Source organism: Crocodylus porosus, unplaced genomic scaffold (genome assembly GCF_001723895.1).
Source record: "Crocodylus porosus isolate Cpor-Errol unplaced genomic scaffold, CroPor_comp1, whole genome shotgun sequence".
Classification (NCBI taxonomy): Eukaryota; Metazoa; Chordata; order Crocodylia; family Crocodylidae; genus Crocodylus; species Crocodylus porosus.
In genome coordinates, this window is record NW_017728910.1 from 14,945,112 (window position 1) to 14,951,865 (window position 6,754).

Consider the following 6,754-nt stretch of genomic DNA (forward strand, 5'->3'; position numbering starts at 1 on the left):
CCCTTGGTCTTGGAGAGCAGTGATCTGATAGGCTGTGAGAAGTTGCGTGCATAGTGGACAGTGTGGGAACCTAACCTGATTACAAGGTTTATAATGTGTTTATATCATTGCTAATAAAACAATCAATTTCTGCTCAGATTTGATGCAACTGTAAGCCAAATAGATCTGTAATAGCAGGCTTCTTTTTCCTTAAGATTTTAAGACACTAACGAAGCCAAAAATAAACACCTACAGTAAGTAAAGTAGAAACCAGGAAGTGGAATTCTTGCATACATCCTCCTCCACTACCCCGCTGGGAACTGGAACAGGAAGCCAGATCAAATAAACTTGTTTTGGGGAGTAGGGGGACAGTGTTGTAAGCCTCGGATGGTTTAAAAGACACCTGGTTTAGATAAGCTATTGCCTGGATAGTTCTGTTTCTAGCATCTTGTCATACAATTTTCTGTTTAGACGTACTAGGCAGGCAAACTTGGCCCTAGCATCTGCCATGGGAGTAATGAATACAGCAGAAAAATTACTGGGGATACCACTCTACTAACTCTGTGCTGTAAGGCGGTGGTATCTTGTAAATAGCATTGATTATATTCTGATATGGGGGTGGAAGGAAAAAAACTTGGTGAGATTATAGTTGACTTAGTAGTTTAAAGTGTACCTGGAAACAATGAATAGATCAGTAGACTTTCTATTCCATCACCAGGCATGCATGCACACATAGCATTGATGGAATATATTTGTGCCTTAGTAGTTAAAGTACAGTATATGTGTAGACAGTGAATAGATCAATAGATTTTCTATTCCATCATTAGACATGCATGTACATGTACTATTGATAAAATATATTCACACCTAATTGTTTCAGTTATTTATTAGATGAGGTGGTAGTTTTCAAATTTTTCTTTCTACCTTACTATTAGCTACATACAAATAATACCTGTGCGAGAGATTGCAGGGTAATGTTTTCAAAAACACATAAATAATGTAAGAGCCTAAGTCTTTGTTTTTTAAAGTCAATGGGACTTAAGCTTTTCAGCTTCTTAAAATGTTAACAGTGAGACAGATTGCTAAAAGCTTCATTCTAGTCTCAACAGTCATTTTTCCAGACCAAGGTTTTGCATCTTAGATTTGTGGACAGAAAGTTGTTTCACCCATGCAACAACTAATCTTTACCTCCTTGTTACTCGTGTGAGCTTTGCGTACACCCACATTTTTCCACGTGCACGACGTAGAAACTCTATATATAAAAAACATTCTTTGTAAAATTAGCACAGGTATAAAGTTTGCTTTTGAGAAAATGCTTGTTCTGCAAACACGGAGGATTCATTTGAATATACTAGGTTAAACTCTTACTTCAGCATTAAAATAGTGTGCCTAAGACAGTTTCCATATCCTTAGCAAAATGTCACAGGAAACTGCACTTTTTTCATTTTTGGTAGCTGCTGAAAAGTACACCAGGCCAACTAAAGGAGGATAAAGTTAAATGCAGAACTGGGTCAGCTGCTTTACCTCAAAGAAGAAAAAGTAACTACATCTCACAGTTTTCATGCATTGACCTAAAGTGGCATTTGTTTGAGGACTGAACTGTATGCAGTGATTCTCACCAGCAAGTTAAGAACGTACCATAGCCTGGTAGAGAGAGACTAACCTTTTTCCAGTTCAAAAGTAAAAAAATATCAATCAAATAGAATGCACACACAAATGAAACTGCAAATATTTTAAAACTCTTAAGTCAATGTTTTGATCGCAACCTGGTCCAGTACTGCACTTTTATTATAGACATAAGTCCCTTGCAAGTGGTATTATCTTCTGGGTCCCATGTACTTCTAAGCTCACTGGTCTGGATAGAGTCTAATCACTTTTTTTTTTTGTACTCTAGGGCAAAATTGGACATGATTACTGCCTAATGTACATTGGAGGCTACAGTGAAAAATAAATAGGCAGCTTGGTACAGGCACCTCACTCTCACTACTTTTTAAAGGTGGCAGCTGCGAATTTTAGAAATCATAAATCTTTGTGTAAAAAGAAAATTTGGTAGGAAATAGACATGCGAGGGAAATGAAGGACTGAAGCGAGGAAGGCAGATGGCAAGCAAACTTCCTCCAATTCATCTTTCTCTGCTCTTCCAGTCCTGAATCCAAACTTCCCAGTCGCATTGGAATGTGAAAGGTTTTGTGGTACTTTTTGGCAAATCTACATGGAAGCAAATCTGGTCTTGAAGTGAGCTGCTGCTGCTGCTGTTGTGGATTTGAACGCATTTTCACATCTTAATGTCCTTGTAACTAGTCAGGCTTTAATGACGTATGGGATTCATAAGAAATTCTGACAAGTTTTTCTTTAAACGACTTCAGGTATTAAGGGAGACTAAACTCCTGTGTTGTAATACATAAGAGCTTAACAGAAGAGGAGTTCCTCCTGCCCCCAGTCAGTTGTGTACCATTTAAGCACTGAGGCAAATGCCATGATAAGAACAAAATGATGTTCGCTTGGCTAGGGGCCTGCTAATGAGAACTATACGTCTGTTGCAGCAACATAGATGGGCAAAATATTATATCCAGTAGTATGTTAATGCCCCTTAAATATATTTCCTTCTATAAAATAATGATGCATGGGATTCATAAGAAATTCTGACAGGTTTTTCTTTAAACAACTTCAAGTTTTAAGGGAAACTAAACTCCTGTGTTGGAGGTGATCCTCCCCCTCTCTGCGGCCCTGGTCAGGCCGCAGCTGCAGTACTGCATCCAGTTCTGGGTGCCGCACTTCAGGAGAGAAGTGGACAACATGGAGAGGGTCCAGAGGAGGGCCACTCGCATGATCAGGGGGCAGCAGGGCAGGCCCTACGAGGAGAGGCTACGGGACCTGAACCTGTTCAGCCTCCAAAACAGAAGGCTGAGGGGGGATCTTGTGGCCTGTTACAAAGTAGTCCGAGGGGACCAGCAGGCATTGGGGGAGTCCCTGTTCCCCCAAGCACTACCAGGAGTGACCAGGAATAACGGTCACAAGCTGGCACAGGGTAGATTCAGACTAGATATCAGGAGACGCGACTTCACGGTCAGGGCAGCTAGGATCTGGAACCAACTTCGAAGAGAAGTGGTGCTGGCTCCTACCCTGGGGGTCTTTAAGACAAGGCTAGACAATCACCTTGCTGGGGTCGTTTGACCCCAGTACTCTTTCCTGCCATGGCAGGGGTCGGACTTGATGATCTGCTCAGGTCCCTTCCAACCCTACCAACTATGAAACTATGAGGCATAGCAGATTTCTCTGCTGAAGACAAACTGTCAAAGCTAACAGATTCATATTAATATTGCGAGAGGGAAAAAGGCAAACCAACCTCTGGGGTTTTAAATAAACATGTCAGTTCGTATCCATTTCAGTTTTACCCTTAGTAGTAAACTAAGAAACACAACCTTCATCCAAAATATAAAGGAAACATTTTGAATGTGAGATGATAGTACTGAGCATGGAAACCAGAGTAATATTTCTGTTCTTAACACTCGCCTTAACAGGTCTCTGCTAAGAATGATGTCTGAATGGACCGTGTGGCAGATAGTACAGAAAAACTGGGCATGTAGATTTTTTCTCCTCTTCTTCGTTTTACAAAAAAAAGATAAATATGTTTTATAAGAGTAAGGAGGAGGATGGACTAGTGGTGAGAGCACTAGCATTAAACTGCCTTTTTAAAGAAACCTTTGTCAAGTCACTTAGCCTTTCTGTATCTCAGTGTTTCACCTGTAAAATTGGATACCTACTTTTTCTGGTTGTTGTGTTAGTAAATTAAAACTTATAGGTACTTGGAGTGTATGCTGATAGCAGTCATATATGCACAGGAAATGAAGAATATGCAGATCAAGAAGTACTGGAATCTTTTAATTTGTAATTGTGAAAAGCATAAACTTAAGGTCTCATTTTGAATCCTATCCCACAAATAGTGTGTGATATGATTTTGGATTAGGTTGATTTTGGATATATTTAGGGCTTGTCTCTACAGAGAGCTATTCTAGAATAGCTATTCCTGATTAACTTCCTGTGTAGAGCCTCCTTATTCCCAAATTAGGCATTCTTATTCAAGGAGTAAAAGCTGAGACACAGGATATTAATCAGGGGTAATGATTAATTTTGCATGAAACTTTAATGCCAACTAGCTTCACAACCCCTTCCTTCAGTGTAGCCTGAAAGAAATTGCCCATGGTCAGCTACAAACTGAAGTTGTAATAAATACAAGCACTCCACATATTTATTGCTTCCCCTATGTTCACCAGGGCACTGCTGGGGAAAACTAAGAGTAATGGTCACAAACTCCTAGAAGACTGTTTCAGGCTCAATGTTAGGAAAAACTATTTCATAACTAGTGTCCAGACTGGAGTAAGCTCCCTCCGGAGGTGGTGCAATTGCCTACCCTGGGAACCTTCGAGAGGAGACTGGACGATCACCTTGCTGGGGTCACCTGACCCCAGTTGTCTTCCCTGCTTGGTGCGGGAGGGCTGGACCCAATGATCTTCCGAGGTCCCTTCCAGCCCCTTACAATTTATGAATCTAAGTAGATTGTGATCTTGCAGTTAGATCTGTATGGACAGAGCTTTGCTGACTTCAGCAGGGCTCTATGCATGCTTGTAGGTCTGCTTACATGGAGCACATTGAAAGCCTAAGGTTTTGCTCCATCCTCCTTGCTGATGACTTGTAGGGATCCCGGTTTTCTCTGTTTAAAAAAGGCAAATTCTCTGCTAAAAGCCTGTGAATTTTCTGATTTAAAACCCACCAAATCCATGATTAAGATGAACCACCATTCTATGTATAGGTATCAATTGAACATAATGCTTTACTGATAATTTCCAATTTTAAAGCAATTTGGAAGCCTACTAATGCCTGAATCATTATAATAAAATTAATTCTAAGTACCGATAAATTTTGGTATTTGATTTTGGGTTTTTTATCATGGAAAATCAGAGCTTCCTCTGCAACCTTTGCTCACCCAGATGCAGGTCCAGGCCCCTCACTCCCAAGTCACAGCCCCCTGACCCCCCAGCTCTGCCAGAGGGGACTCCCAGTTGCCAGAGCTATGGGGCCAGGGACCTGGGTCCACAATCCCCTGCCCCGCACAGCAGCTCCCGAGCCCCAGCTGCCGCCCGCAGGAGGCAGTGGCTGTTGCAGCACAGCAGGGCATGGAGCCTGGCTCCCTCTCTCCCATGGGCAGCATAGCCGAAGTAGAGCCCATGGGGCAGGTGTGGGTAGGTGCAGGGTGCCCACTGTGGGCTTGGGCACCCCCCACTGCTGCCCTCCCCACGGGGCCTCTGTGGTCCAGCATGTGGGACATGGCAGGGCAGAGTGGGGCTGGGTGGGGAAGCTTATTGCTGCTGCTGGGAGCTCTGTGACACTGTAGCGAGCCGCAACCTGCCCACCTGGCAGCAGCTCCACGGCACCCTCCTGCTGCTGCCGGGTAGGCAGAAGCCAGTTCATCAGGGCTGTGTGTGGCTTGCAGCAGCAAGGAGCTTCCCTGCCTGGCCCTGCTATGTCCTGCCATGCCTGGCTCCACCCTCTGGGCTGTGGAGGCCCTGTTGAGAGGGCAGCAGGGTGGGGAGCCTGAGCCCACAGCAGGCAGCCTACACCTGTCCCCACCCCGTGCACAGACCTTGGGGGCACATGCCTCCCCCACCTCCCTGGGAATGCCCATAGTGGACCCTCTGCCCCCCGGATGAGCCACCCACGGCTCTTGTCTCATTCCCTGCTGGGGCCCTGTGGCTGCTCATTCCAGCCCCAAGCCCCATGCACTGCCCCAGCTGGGCAGCAGCCCCAGCCCTGCCCAACTCCTCCCCTCCCTCCCTATGGGGGCCTCAATCCCTCCTCCCTGTCCCGCCAGATTTACCTTTAGGAGCTGCTCTCCAGACTGCCTCGTGGCCATATGCATGTGTGAGTGCGCGTGGTGCTCCCTGCCGGACCACACCCCCCTCCTACTCCTCCCCAGTCCTTTGCAGGCTGAAACTCTGCCAGCCTGCAGGGAGCTCTGCAAAAATGGAAAATATGCGTATTTCTCCATTTAAAATAAAATCCATGTTTTTGTCTGTTAAAAGGGAAAATCTGTATTTTTGTCCATTTTTCCATGGGAAAGAGGAAACCTGGATCACTATTGATAAGAGTCGTTGAGGTTGTTCATCAGATTAAACATTCCTCATGCTAATGAAGTGCCTTCATTGGGTCCTTACTTTTTAGAATAAGCCTCAGATTGTTAAGGAGCCCTTCACATTTTGTTTTCAAATTTGGCTGCTTTTCTACATATTGTTTTTAATAGTCTATTGTTTCTTTTGTTTTCTTTAATGAGCCTGTATTTATTGAGAACTTTTTGAACCCTAACAGGCTGCAAATGCATGCTTTCATGTTTCAAAGTCAACTTTATCCGCTAGGTTACTTCAGTACACAAGAATATTTTAGTGTAGCTCTCACATAAATTAGTCACTTGAGTGCACTCATGTCTTCCCATAAAAGTATTAGAAATATCTTGATCTTATGCAGAGTTCAGACATGGGGCACACTCAAGTTTGTATCAAAGCCTGCGTGCATGCAACTATTTTTGAAGATCAGACTTAAGTTATAGCTTTGTTTTGGCAAGAAGACTATTTGAGAGGTTTTTCTGAAACGGCTAGTATAGACACTGTGCAGAGGGACACATCCTGGAGAATACGCATAGCAGTATCCTCTGTCTGATTCTTGTGAAAGAGGATAATTGTGGCATATTGCAGTATCCCAGTGGTACTCACCTAGAGGTGTA

General features: G+C 43.8%; 1 protein-coding gene and 1 long non-coding RNA gene across 2 annotated transcripts in view; one reads left to right on the forward strand and one right to left on the reverse strand.

Annotated features, from left to right (window-relative positions):
* Nucleotides 1–6,754, forward strand: part of FNDC3B (fibronectin type III domain containing 3B) — a 307,284-nt gene that overhangs the window by 157,743 nt on the left and 142,787 nt on the right. The window lies entirely within an intron of this gene.
* Nucleotides 1–6,754, reverse strand: part of LOC109308441 — a 10,757-nt gene that overhangs the window by 687 nt on the left and 3,316 nt on the right. The window contains exon 2 of the long non-coding RNA XR_002100616.1: nt 4,803–4,808. This is a non-coding gene — a long non-coding RNA (uncharacterized LOC109308441). The remainder of the gene's footprint in view (nt 1–4,802; nt 4,809–6,754) is intronic.